Source organism: Trichomycterus rosablanca, chromosome 16, assembly GCF_030014385.1.
Source record: "Trichomycterus rosablanca isolate fTriRos1 chromosome 16, fTriRos1.hap1, whole genome shotgun sequence".
NCBI lineage: Eukaryota > Metazoa > Chordata > Actinopteri > Siluriformes > Trichomycteridae > Trichomycterus > Trichomycterus rosablanca.
Window position 1 is genome coordinate 20460087 of NC_086003.1, and position 14932 is coordinate 20475018.

Sequence of the window (14932 nt, forward strand, 5' to 3'; positions counted from 1 at the left end):
CACACCCATTCACCTATACGGCAATCCAGTTTCTCCAATTAACCTGACTATGGGAGGAAACCAGAGCTCCCGGAGGAAACCCAGGCAGACACGGGGAGAACATTCAGACTCTGCACAGAAAGGACCCGGACAGCCCCGCCTGGGGATCGAACCCAGGACCTTCTTGCTGTGAGGCGACAGTGCTAGCCACCATGCTGCCCCACCCGAGTGACTTGTTTATATTTACAAAATACAATTAAGTTTAACTGTTAGAAATCTTTTCTTTGTATTTCTGTCAGTTCAATAAAGGTTTTATTTAATTTCACAAAACTTTTCTGACAAGGGCTTTTGTAGCACGTTTACCAATCTGTATCAGACTTTTACCTTCACTGTAAAATGTATCTACAGTTTACAGTTGAAGTTAAAGTAGTGGCATCACTTTTTTTTTTTAATATTGTAATACCGCGCCAAATTAGGTGGACAAACCTGGCTAACATAAATGTATTCAAGATTAATTTTGTTAAAGTAATAATTCTATAATACAGTAATAAATATAATATTATTTGCTAAAATAACAACATAGACATTTGATCCTGGTTCAAGCTGGTTTATGATGGTTTAACTGCTCTGGCTGACTAGTAAATTGTTACTTGTAAAGCTAGTTTTACTGATTTCCTTCATTATCATGTCATGCTGCTCATGGTTAAAGCACTAAGTAGACTAAAGTTGATTTGTTGCTGATCATTTTCTCCAAAACATAAAAACAGACAGGCTTTAGTACTAACAGAGTCCAGAATGAATACAGAAGAATTTTTTTAAAGGAGTTTCCCATAACCAATAAATGTGCTATGCTGTGTCAGAAAGCATTAGTAATCACTGGTGCCTGGCTTTTTTTGACCTGTCGGATATTTTTTCAGCATGCACTGTGAAGCATGAGACAGAAAGCCATTCCAGTCCTCCAGTCCATCAGTCCATGTAGCACATCTGCCTCAGACTCCACCATTTACTGTTTTTCTTGTTCGTCCAATCAGCACAGTCAAATTTCAAACATGATTTTAATGACAACTTAAGTATGGCTGGGTAACATGAGCAGTTTACTTTAAGTCAACATTTACATACACACACGTGTAAGAGGCATAAATGGAAAAAAGTGTACGGACACCTGAACATAAGCTTGTTAGACATTCCACTCCAAAACCATTAGTTTTATTTGGAGTTGCCTCTTTATGCCACTTTAACAGCCTTTACTCTTTTAAGAGGCCTTTCCATAAGATTTTGGTCTTGTGTTTGTAAGCATATAATTTATTTTATGTTTGTTTGTTTGTTTATTAGGATGTTAACGTCATGTTTTACACTTTGGTTACATTCATGACAGGAACGGTAGTTACTCATTACACAAGGTTCATCAGTTCACAAGGTTGTATCAAACACAGTCATGGACAATTTTATATATCCAATTCACCTCACTTGCATGTCTTTGGACTGTGGGAGGAAACCGGAGCACCCGGAGTAAACCCACGCAGAAACGGGGAGAAGATGGCATAAAAGATGGCATGACATTACCATGTACGTGAATAAACTCCTCAGTATAATCCATTCTTCTACCATCCGGGTACAGTTTTTTTGTTCTAATACTTGTGCGGATGGCATGGCTTTATGCTTTGTTGTATGTAACTAAGCAGTGTTGAGAAAATCTACAAATTATTAGAGTGTTTACCATTGCTATGGCCATATGGGACTGATCAGTAGCCACAAATCAAATAAACCGTCATAAAAGGTTTCTGTTGCAGAGATGATGTAAATGAATGGATGGAACATCTAAGCTAGCCGTAAAACAGTATTAACAGTGCAGGTGTTGCAAGCCACTTCAGTAGCAACCTGCTTTTAATAAAATGTATCCAGTGTGTTTTTCATCATGGTCTGACTGGTTTTGACCTTGCAGCTGAACCTGAGTCTGTAGTGATGGGAAAGGTGTCAGAAAAGCGCTCGGTTAACCGTACGTGCTTTTGCTGTTCACATGCTAATGTCGTTACAAGCAGAAAGTGTGAGAATGGGTTAAATTATGCCCTAAGCATGAGGCATAAAAATGGATCCTGCATGTATGTTTGACCCCTTGCCATCAGGTGTAGCTGGCCTCTGTGTTAATGACTGATCTAACCTCTGGAGCAGAGTCTGCTTTGCTGAGGCTTCCTGACCCAGTGTCATGGGCTTCTTTTTACCGCAAACATATGTTTGTATCCACCCAAGTCGGACTGCTTACTTTACTTTCTTCTTGTACAGTATCTTACCTTATCTCTTATAAGATATATAAAGGTTTTTTTTGGAACTGAGGTACAAAAACAAATTAAATACAATTAAATTACATCAATGTAGAGCTACTTATCAACCTCCTATTACGGCTAAACAGTCTACACTCTTCTGGGAAGGCTTTCCATAAGACATTGGAGAGTGTTTGTAAAAATATTGTGCCTATTTAGTGAAAAGCTCATTTGTGAGGTCAGGCACTTGTGTCGGAAGAGAAGACCTGGCATTAAGGTCACTGTGCAGGCCACTGTAGGTCAACCAAACTCTTGATGTAGACCTTGTTTTGTGCACAATAATGCTGGAAGAAAAAAAGCTATTGCCCGAATTGTTGCCACCAAGTTGGATGCATATCATTTTTTTTAAATTTCATTTTAATGACACAGCTTTAACCTGCTCAGGGTCACAGTGGGTCCTGTTTTCCCAGAATCACTGGGTGCAATGCAGTAACACACCCCGAACAAGACGCGAATCCATCACGGGACCTCGATCATTCCCCTCTCAAGACCTAGCCAAGCATATCTGTATGTAGGCACCCGAGCGATCGGTAGCACCACTGGGGATTCAAACCCAGTAGTTGTGAGCTTGTGCAATTCACCACCACATGAGCGTCTATGTATTTTATATAATTGATTTTATACATCTGTTAGTAATGGGTAGAGATGCATGAGTACCAATACTGGTATCGGGTATTGGCCCGATACCGCGCGCAGTAACTCGTACTCGTACTCGCAAACGAGGCTCCGATACTAAACATCCGATACCATGTGCCTAGCGCACGTTGCTGCGTTATGCCTAGTTCACACTACACGATTTTTGCCCTGATTTTCGCTCGGCGACTGGTCGGCGCTAGATTTGCCGGCTCGGGAGCAACTCGGCGTTCGCTCGGCGATCAAAACTCGGCTCTCGATCGCTAAGTGTGAACTATCCAACAACTTGATCCGACATCCGACATCAGATATCTGATCTGAGATGTGCGACTGGCAGTGAGTGACATGTCGAACAATGAGAACGCAGGATACGGTGTAAGGGGAAACGCAGGAGAGGAGTGTAAACAGGTGGGACAGGGGCTTAATATAGTTTATATCAGAATACACTGGCACACACACGTTTTACAGTATTTCTGACCTGATCGTTCTCTACAAAACATAACAACAAAACACCAACATTGCAAAAATATTTATTAACCTCCAACTCACTACAGAACAATCCATGCTATTCGTGTTGCCAAATCCACTCAGATTCATTTATTTTTCCTCCTTGATTTCATCACATCAGCGCACAAACACTTTGATCACTCGCTACTTGTTGACGTGCATTTTTGGACGTGGTATCATTAAACTTCTCGTCACTTCTCACGTGTGTTTTTGTTTTAAAAAAAAAACGGTATTCTGAATTGGTATCGGTAACGGTATCGGCAAGTACAAAAATGCATGTACAGTGTATCACAAAAGTGAGTACACCCCTCACATTTCTGCAGATATTTAAGTATATCTTTTCATGGGACAACACTGACAAAATGACACTTTGACACAATGAAAAGTAGTCTGTGTGCAGCTTATATAACAGTGTAAATTTATTCTTCCCTCAAAATAACTCAATATACAGCCATTAATGTCTAAACCACCGGCAACAAAAGTGAGTACACCTCTAAGAGACTACACCCCTAAATGTCCAAATTGAGCACTGCTTGTCATTTTCCCTCCAAAATGTCATGTGACTCGTTAATGTTACTAGGTCACAGGTGTGCATAGGGAGCAGGTGTGTTCAATTTAGTAGTACAGCTCTCACACTCTCTCATACTGGTCACTGAAAGTTCCAACATGGCACCTCATGGCAAAGAACTCTCTGAGGATCTTAAAAGACGAATTGTTGCGCTACATGAAGATGGCCAAGGCTACAAGAAGATTGCCAACACCCTGAAACTGAGATGCAGCACAGTGGCCAAGATCATCCAGCGTTTTAAAAGAGCAGGGTCCACTCAGAACAGACCTCGCGTTGGTCGTCCAAAGAAGCTGAGTGCACGTGCTCAGCGTCACATCCAACTGCTGTCTTTGAAAGATAGGCGCAGGAGTGCTGTCAGCATTGCTGCAGCGATTGAAAAGGTGGGGGGTCAGCCAGTCAGTGCTCAGACCATACGCCGCACACTACATCAAATTGGTCTGCATGGCTGTCACCCCAGAAGGAAGCCTCTTCTGAAGTCTCTACACAAGAAAGCCCGCAAACAGTTTGCTGAAGACATGTCAACAAAGGACATGGATTTCTGGAACCATGTCCTATGGTCTGATGAGACCAAGATTAATTTGTTTGGTTCAGATGGTCTCAAGCATGTGTGGCGGCAATCAGGTGAGGAGTACAAAGATAAGTGTGTCATGCCTACAGTCAAGCATGGTGGTGGGAATGCCATGGTCTGGGGCTGCATGAGTGCAGCAGGTGTTGGGGAGTTACATTTCATTGAGGGACACATGAACTCCAATATGTACTGTGAAATACTGAAGCAGAGCATGATCCCCTCCCTCCGGAAACTGGGTCGCAGGGCAGTGTTCCAGCATGATAATGACCCCAAACACACCTCTAAGACGACCACTGCTTTATTGAAGAGGCTGAGGGTAAAGGTGATGGATGTCCAAGCATGTCTCCAGACCTAAACCCAATAGAACATCTTTGGGGCATCCTCAAGCGGAAGGTGGAGGAGCGCAAAGTCTCGAATATCCGCCAGCTCCGTGATGTCGTCATGGAGGAGTGGAAAAGCATTCCAGTGGCAACCTGTGAAGCTCTGGTAAACTCCATGCCCAGGAGAGTTAAGGCAGTTCTGGGAAATAATGGTGGCCACACAAAATATTGACACTTCAGGAACTTTCACTAAGGGGTGTACTCACTTTTGTTGCCGGTGGTTTAGACATTAATGGCTGTATATTGAGTTATTTTGAGGGAAGAATAAATTTACACTGTTATATAAGCTGCACACAGACTACTTTTCATTGTGTCAAAGTGTCATTTTTTCAGTGCTGTCCCATGAAAAGATATACTTAAATATCTGCAAAAATGTGAGGGGTGTACTCACTTTTGTGATACACTGTACTTGTACTCGTACTCGGTTGGGAAAAAATGGTATCGATGCATCCCTAGTAATGGGTATGGCTAAGAATGGGTACCCACATACTTTTTGACCATATAACATACACTATATGGACAAAAGTATTGGGACACCCCTTCTAATTATTCAGTTCATGTGTTTTAGCCACAACAATTGCAAATAGGTGTAATAAATCGATTAGATGGAAATTATACGCTTCCAACTTTGCCAGATACTTTTGCCCATGTAGTGTTCTTCTTGATTCAACTCACCAAAAAGAAAGATCAAAAACACCTACATTTTGTTTTTTAATTAAATCTAAACAGAATGTGCCCTTTCAGTCTTGAATAAACAGCTATAAAGCTTCCACAGTTTTGATGAAGTTCCAGACCTCTTAACCTCATTTCACGCTGCTCTCGGACACACTTCTGAGAAAGCATGTTACAGTCGTTTCTGCATTATCAGTGCGCTACATTATCAATGCCCATGTGGCTTAATGTGCGTAAACCTCTGTGTACTGAGTAGTTGCTACTTGAGCAGTCTTTTTACCTAATATTTTATTACTCTAGTAAATGGGGGTATATGTAGGCCTACTTGACCTTTTACTGGTATATGTAACCATTCCATGCCCCTCTACCCCCTATTCCAACCAGGGCCTTAAAGGTTTTCTTTTGTTCCCTGAAGGAGAAAGTGGATACTTGTTATTTTTTACAAAAACGAGAAGAAAAAATGGCTTTGGGGAAATATTCATTAGATCTTCTCTGCCTGTGCTGTTTAGATTTATGTCTCATGCAGAAATGGATGTGGACTGTAAAAGACTCTGTGAACGAGCGGAATGTTTTAGATGGCTGATACAGTTACTGTAGCTGAGTGACTGGGGGAGGGAGGTGTGTCAGCACCCTGCGGTGTGAGGGACACATCTCTCTGTGGCTGCAGAGGTAATTCAGTGATGGATGGGAATATTATGGGCAGCTGGGACATGTGAGAAAGACACAAGACTTAAATTAGTCACAAGTGCACACCATAAACTTGTCTCCAAGTGTGACTAAATGCCGTGGACAAAATCACAAGCACTGTAGTTCTTCATGTCTACAAGAGGGACTGTTAGCCCCTGACCATTATTCCTCCACAGGATTGTACATTCAGCACCATGCGTTCTGGTACTAAGCATTCTCATGTCATCTACCATTTCAGATGAATCTGCCAGATTATGAAGCCTGATCATCACTCCAATGAAAAATATTCCATCTGTGCTAGGGTCCAGTAGCAGTGTGGGTTGCATTGCTTCAGCCAATGTGTGGCATTTTAAAAGTCATTTTGGAAATTAAATGTTGCAATTAAAGACATGTGTACCCCAGTCCTGTAAGATTATGTGACCCACTGCTTTATACACTGATCAGCCATAACATTAAAACCACCTTTTGTTTCTACACTCACTGTCCATTTTATCAGCTCCACTTACCATATAGAAGCACTTTGTAATACTACAATTACTGACTGTATTCCATCTGTTTCTCTGCATGCTTTGTTAGCTCTTTTCATGCTGTTCTGCAATGGTCAGGACCCCCACAGGACCACCACAGAGCAGGTATTATTTAGGTGGTGGATCATTCTCAGCACTGCAGTGACACTGACATGGTGCTGGTGTGTTAGTGTGTGTTGTGCTGGTCTGAGTGTATAAGACACTAGTGTCTAAGTTTTTAAAGACCGTGTCCACTCCTACCTAGTTGATCCACCTTGTAGACGTAAAGTCAGAGACGATCGCTCATCTATTGCTGCTGTTTGAGTTGGTCATCTTCTAGACCTTCATCAGTGGTCACAGGATGCTGCCCATGGGGCGCTGTTGGCTGGATATATTTTTGGTGGGTGGACTATTCTCAGTCCAGCAGTGACAGTGAGGTGTTTAAAAACTCCAGCAGCGCTGCTGTGTCTTATCCACTCATACCAGCACAACACACACTAACACACCACCACCATGTCAGTGTCACTGCAGTGCTGAGAATGATCCACCAACTAAATAATACCTGCTCTGTGGGGGTCCTGACCATTGAAGAACAGCATGAAAGGAGCTAACAAAGCATGCAGAGAAACAGATGGACTACAGTCAGTAATTGTAGAACTACAAAGTGCTTCTATATGGTAAGTGGAGCTGATAAAATGGACAGTGAGTGGTTTTAATGTTATGGCTGATCAGTGTAACTGAGATGTTTTTGCTCTTGAACATTTCCTCTCCACAATAACAAAGCTTACAGCTGATTAAGACCAATCTGGTCATGAAACACCTTGATGAGTTTATGCACCTTTAGATATATGAATACATGAAATAAATATGTTCAAATGTTATAAAAAGTCATGAGTTAGGAGTAGTGTATTGGCCAAAAGTATGTGGACACCACTTTTAATTGTTAAGTTCAGGTGTTTCTGCCATTTCTGACATTGCTAACAGATGTATAAAACCAGCTATATAAATACATCATATCAACTTTTTTTTTTTAATGCATTTTCTCCCCATTTTCCTCCTGATTTAGCACACTCAATTTTTTTTCTTCCGCTGCCGATAGATGCCAGATTGCATCCGAGGAGAGCACGTCACTGTACACACCTCTTTCAACACATGCACAGCCCTCCTCTTCTCGCCCATGCATCCTGCACAGGCGTCTCTTCCGCCAATCAAGGTCCTTACACAGCGTATGAACACCCACCCACCCACACATAGTCCGGCCCCCACCCTGCAGAAACGGTGGCCAATTAGTATCTGCTGCAGGCACTGCCAATTATGCCCGCTAGATGGCGCCCAGCCAACCGGTGGCAACATCGAGTTTCGAACCGGGGAGTTCAGAAACTCGGTGCTGGTGTACAAGTGGAATATCCCACTGCGCCACCTGGGCGCCTTCATCATATCAACTTTTAACAATTTGGAGAAGGCCCGTTACCATTCCACCATGATTGTATTCCTGCTCACTAATTGAGGGCTTTAAAGACTGGTAATGATTTAACGAGTTTGGTGTGGAGGAACTCCAGTTTCCTACACAGAGCTCAGATCTCAACCCCACTGAACATTTTCGGAGTTGGAAAGTCAGTTGCAGACCAGGCCTTGTCCAGCAACAATGCCTGACCTCATACATGCTGATTTGACTGCTTGGGCACAAATTCCCACACACACACTTTGACATCCCGTTTCATCAGGCCACCTTTTCTGTGCAGGCTTTCCACAAGATTAGGCAAGTTTATGATCATGTATCCACATACTTTTGGCCATATAGTGTAACAAATCGGAGTAAAAACAGCAGTCGGATTAATAAGCTGATTTAAAATGGTAATAGTAAAATTTACTTTTTTTTAATATAATTAAAATTAGACTGGGGTGCTTGGATGGCACAACAGTCTTATACTCTCGAAGGAGAGTTCAAGCTCCTAAATCTGAGTCTCAGCTCTGCTGCTGACCTGGCCTGGTATTTAATGGACTCAGCTGGCCATGTCTGAGGGAGGGAATTTTGAATACAGAACAGAAACTTCTGCTGTCTGGTCCTTCGAACCTGTGCGACCAGCGTGGGAGTGGTGCAAGGGAATTCTAACAGGGACCTGGTAAAATAATAGGGGTAAAAATGTAGGAATTAGACCATCTGTTCCTCAGATTGTCATGCACAAGTTCTCATGCATATCTTGTCACAATTAGCCACTACAAGAGATAACATCCTGCCCCGTGGCTTTAATGGACTGCCACAGGAGATTGTGTTGAAGGGTTGAATGATGCCGTGTCAGATGCTGCTCAGCAGTGTGTGATAGGTGTTAGAATGGCAGTACACATGCCTTTCCTCTCACCAGACATGATGGTCCATCTGGGCAGGATTGTGGCCTCTCACTTGCGTGATGGAAGCCAGGCGGCCAGACCCCATAAGGAATTCTGGGAGCTGTTAGAGATGTCTGCAGTCTTGCGACAAAGACCTGGGCTCAGGCTTAAAGAAATGCCTCTGAAGTTCTGCACTGAAGCTACAAGGTTAATACATACTGTTACTCATGTATTTTTATTTATGTGTAATTTATCACTGAATTAAGGCACACTTACCTTCAGTCTGGATGTATGACACCTGCTCCACCATCACTGCATTACTTTGAAATTACCACATACTCTTTCTGCCTTTGATCACTCAAATTTCTTAATGGCGTGACTAAAAATAATTTGTGGACTTTTAATTACCTTAAATGTCCAGAAATACCTACATTCATTGCTGCTATTAGGTCATTTGTTTCGAACCTCTCAACATTAAAGGTAATTATTATTATTATTTGTATTATTTTGCAAGGCTGCAGATGTTTTAGTTGGAAACCTCCTGTTATTTAGACACACCATCAATCTGTTATTTTTTTTTCTCATGAACAGTGTAATAAGTCAGTTCTCTGGCAAATACAGTCTTACCATATAAATTGCTGAACATTAGAATTAAGCACGTTTTTGTGGTTAGATGTTGCCCAACAACAAGGAAAATATATTAAATATAGGCGCTCTGTTGTCGCAGTGGAGAAATACACAAGCCCACTACTGCTAAATTCCAGGGTTTTAATCTTTTTTTTTTTTTTTTATATATTCATTTATGCATTTTCTTCCATTTTTCTCCCTTCTAGCGCGTCCAATTACTCGATTGCGTCATGCTTCCTCTCCAGCAATGCCGATCCCTGCTCTGATTGAGGAGAACAAAGCTAACCCACGCCCCCTCCGACACGTGGGCAGCATGCCGTATGCATTTTATCACCTGCATTTTAATGAGTGCAATGCAGCTCAGCGTTGTGTACGGAGAGACACACCCTGAGAGCACTCTTTTCTCATCTCTGTGCAGGCGCCATCAGTCAGCCAGCAGAGGTCGTAATTGCCCCAGTCATTGGAAAGAGACCCCATCCGGCTTAGTCCCGCCCAAATCTGAACAACAGGCCAATCGTTGTTCATGTGGCCGCTCAGCCTTAGCCGGTAGGCAAATCTGAGATTCGATACGATGTATTCAAGATCTCAGCTCTGGTTCCAGCATGTGTTTTTACCGCTGTGCCACCTGAGCGGCCCGGGTTTGAATCTTTTTGGTGCTATTGACCGGTCGGGCATCTGCACAGATGTGATTGGCAGTGTCTGAGGGTGGACATTCTGAAGGGCTTTGTTACTTAATTCCAGCATTACTGCTGCAAATATGGCCTCTCCCGGCTGGTTTAAGGCGTCTTCATAGGACTGGAAAATAATAGAGATCTGCATGTGACTCTCTGTACTCGATACTTATCTCTGTGTGAACATGTTGTACATGTGAAAAGAAGCAGTTGGCTACTACACGTGTTGGAGGGGCATGTGTTAGGTATAGCCCTCGGTCAGGGTAGGGGTTTGCAGGGGGAGAGAAGAGATAACTGGGTAATTGGATATGACTAGATTGGGAGAAAAATAGAAAAGGCATAAACAGATTTTTAAAAAAGCTATTTTGCCACTCTGGTTCTCATTGGATTCAAAGGTGTAGTTTCAGATCATCATGCATACACTGTCTTGTAAGTACTTTATAATGCACTCCCCTGTTTAGATGCTGTTCTGGATGTTTGTTTATTTAGCCAACAAGCTTAATTTGAGACTGTAAATAAAACAAATGAAAAGGAATACCCTGGGGCCACCAGTGTCTTTTATCAGGGTCATGTCTTGGACCTCAGCCCATTAGACAACAGCTCAGGTCATTTAACCCTTCACCCTTAACCCTTTACTAGCACTGATTACTCTAAATTACAACTTGGGACTGATTTATGACCACCGCTTTACAAGTGTTTACACACAACCTGCACATTGAGACGCTATTTGCAGGCTGTAAAACTTAAGACAGCTGAGCATGATTTTAACCCAGGATTAATTAGTGGGCTAGCATTTCAGCAGCTGCACGCTCCCGCTAACCTTAATAATTGCCATTTATTCATTGTGTGTCCTGAGGGACAGGTCTCTGTAGTAAAACAGGAAGTGAAGCACAATTACAGCAAGTCATTTCGTTAAGTCTTACGAGAATCTAACGCTTATGTGCGTTGCAGGAGGTTTGGAATTGGTAATGCTGCATTTTCAGCTGCATCGCCGTAAGGGGTTTTGAGGGTTTTGGTTGGACTGTTCAGTGATGGTGAGAGGATTATTATTATCTACTTTTCATACTGAGTGATGGCTTTTCCTCAGGAGACTTGTGGTGCAGCTCATTGCAATGCAGTGGTTGAGCTAACAGTGTGGTTTTTAAAGTGAGAGTTTGAAATTTTATGCCACAGGCCACAAAAACTTTGGTTTTGTGTCCTTTATTTTAATCAAATTTCTTCACACAAAACAGCCTTTTGAAATCCTGACTTTCAATGTTAGCAATAGTTTTTTTTTTTTTTTTTAAATAGTTTTGGGCCCATGGAAGCAAATAATTATAAATGGGTCAAATATGTATAAAGTAATATGCTTAATTATCTAAAATTTAAGGGTTTTCTTAAAAGAATGAATCGAGTGAGAAGCTGAACAATCTTCTGGCTTGTAGAAACAGACACAAACAAACTACCCTACTGGATAGTATTTTAATTCTCACACAAACAGCCAGTCTGTGCAATTAGTTGGCAGTATTAGGTTTGAAACTTCTTTTGAATAAAAAAGGATGAGTGAACTGGACTGGTTTTGACCCTGAGGCTTGACCAATCATTGCCTATGGAAACTTCAAGGTATTATTTTTCTTCATTTCATTTTCATCAACCGCTTTATCCTGGTCGGTGTCATGGCTGGTCCTGTTCCACTGGGTGCAAGGAAAGGGGCCTGTCCATTGCCCCACATTTAAACCTAAATCACTGCAGTAGTGGGCTTGCATAATAGACCGCTGCATCACCTGAGCATTGTGTGCATCCACATAGCCAATCATGTCTGTGTATGCTAAATTATTAAAAATTTAAGGGTTTTCTTAAAATAATGAATCGTGAGAGAAGCTGCACAATTTTCTGGCTTATAAAAACAAACACAAAATACCCTACTGGATAGTATTTTAAATAGTATGTTCTCACACAAACAGCCATGTCTGTGCAATTAGTTGGCAGTATTAGGTTTGAAAAAGAAAAAGGATGAGGGCTGGACTGGGTTTGACCCTGAGGTTTGACCAATCATTGCCTATGGAAAGTCCAAGGTATTATTTTTCTTATTTCATTTTTTTCATTTTTATCAACCACTTTATCCTGGTCTGGGTCAAAGTTGGTCCTGTTCCACTGGAAAATACTGGTTTGAAGGCAGGGTGCCATTCTATTGCAGGACCTCAGCCACCCCCAGACCACCCATCCCCTTTAGGCATAGACCAGTCGATAGCATTGCTGAGATTCAAACCTGAGTGGGCTCACATAACAGACCGCTGCATCACCTAAGCATAGTGTGCATCTACATAAGCCATCATGTCAACAGGCTAATAGTGCTGCTGAGATTTGAACTCGAGATTCATAATAGACTACTATGCCCCCAGAGTGCCTAAATAAATCTATACTTACTAAAGCAGGACAAGTAAGTTTTTTTTTTTAATATCAAACCAGACGTCAAGCTGTTCTGTGTCAAAATAAAGGTAAAAAGACATTGAGGTTGCATTTACAAAGCTTGATTTGTTGTAATTCAATTCAAATTCAAATTTATTTGTATAGCACTTTTTATGAGTAGTCATTTTCTCAAAGCAGCTTTACAGATTCCAGGACCAAAAGCCACTAATACCACTAAACAGCCAAGGGCAACAGTGGCAAAGAAAAACTCCCTAAATATTACAAGTAAGAAACCTTGAGAGGAACCAGACTCAACACGGACCATCCTCCTTGTGTGGCTTAGAGGCTAAATGATAAAAACTGATAATTAAATGTAACTGTTTACTTTAACAATTCCAATGTTAAACTATATAATTTCATTTAAACTTAGTGTAATTATCTCATTAAGATTAAACAGCGAAGTTTCCTCCTGCAGGTCAGGAGTGTATCTGGAGTGTATGTTGTCAGAATGAGTGGATATGGAGCTCTGTGGGGGATTTATTGCTCATGCTGTGCTAGATCAAAGCACCCTGTACTATATGTATGTCAGTCTCATCAGGTCACAGCCTTTCTATTACAGTGATATCTGAGATTGACCGTACCAAACCCTTAAACCCATTACACACATGGAGAAATAGGGGTTAATGGAAAGTGTAGAATTTCACCCACTGTGTCTTGTTGTACATACTGTCCTTGCTGTGTCAGTGAAGTGTAGTATGGACCCTTTCACGCCCCTCATCCACTGATTATGTGACAGCGGGAGGGAAAATGTGGACTGCCAGTTTACATTTAAACTTCTGACCTCTTCTCCTCCCAGCTGTGTGCTCCAGGTCACTGAGGCATACAGTTTTAAATCAATGTTCTTAACAAACTGTTTACCACAGTTATTAACGCTGTTGCAATGAAGAAATACATTCGGTGTGTACAGCGATGTGTTCCAAGTAAATATCAGAGCTTTATTTTTGTGATACCAATGCTCGGATGATGAACAATAGAAGCAAGGAATGTATTTTTTATATATCATATGTCATTTTAAAAGCTACTTTAATAAAGATCATATCTTTACATATAGATAGATACTTTATTTATCCCCAGGGAAATTAATGAATATTTTGACCTCGACGTGATTTGAACACGCAACCTTCTGATCTGGAGTCAGACACGCTACCGTTGCACTACGAGGTCCTTTCGTCACGAGGTTGTGCCATATAATCTATTACAAGAGTTGAGGTACACTAAAAGGCCAAAAGTAGTGCTGGAAGATAAGTCGGTTTATTCAGAATACCGGCTTTAATTCCTCGTACGGTATGGATTTTTCGTGTACCGCCATACCGTAGCATAGTTTATACAACAGGTTTTGGCTTTAATAGGCAGCAAATCACATAATATTGTTTGCCACTAAAAGCGCTATGAGGCTAGAAAGCCAGGTAGCGTTATCATAACAGTCTGAACAGGTGAGAGAGGCTTCATTGAAACGGTGGGGGAAAAATTGAAAACAAAAACACAAAACAGATGGAGGATGATGAGAGAGACATCAGATATGCACAGTAAGAACCTGGCTAGGACATGAGCTGTGTCTGCAGTTTTTGTTTAAAAAAAAATCAGACACAGACGAAAACACTAGTACATACTGTACAGTCTGTCGAGCCACTACTGTTGCAAAAAAGCTAACTGACGCAGTAAAGTCCCAGTCATACAAAAAAATAAGAAAATAAGAAATACTATGATATACTGCCAGAATCTTAAAAAAATACAGTGATACAAATTTTCGGTCATACCGCCCAGCCGGCATGGTGGCTCAGTGGGTAGCACTGTCCCCAGGTGGGGCGGTCCGGGTCCTTTTTGTGTGGAGTTTCCTCCGGTTTCCTCCTACAGTCCAAAGACATGCAAGTGAGGTAAATTGGAGATACAAAATTGTCCATGACTGTGTTTGACATTGGGCTTGTGAACTGATGAATCTTGTGTAACGAGTAACTACCGTTTCTGTCATGAATGTAACCAAAGTGTAAAACATGACGTTAAAATCCTAATAAATAAATAAATACCGCCCAGCCTAGCCAA

The 14932-nt window shown here is 41.6% G+C and overlaps 1 non-coding gene across 1 annotated transcript; it reads right to left on the reverse strand.

Annotated features, from left to right (window-relative positions):
* Window positions 1–13984: 13984 nt before the first annotated feature.
* trnaw-cca (transfer RNA tryptophan (anticodon CCA)) lies at window positions 13985–14056 on the reverse strand. Its single transcript has one exon. It is a non-coding gene; the product is annotated as a tRNA-Trp (tRNA).
* Between the last annotated feature and the right edge of the window lie 876 nt (window positions 14057–14932).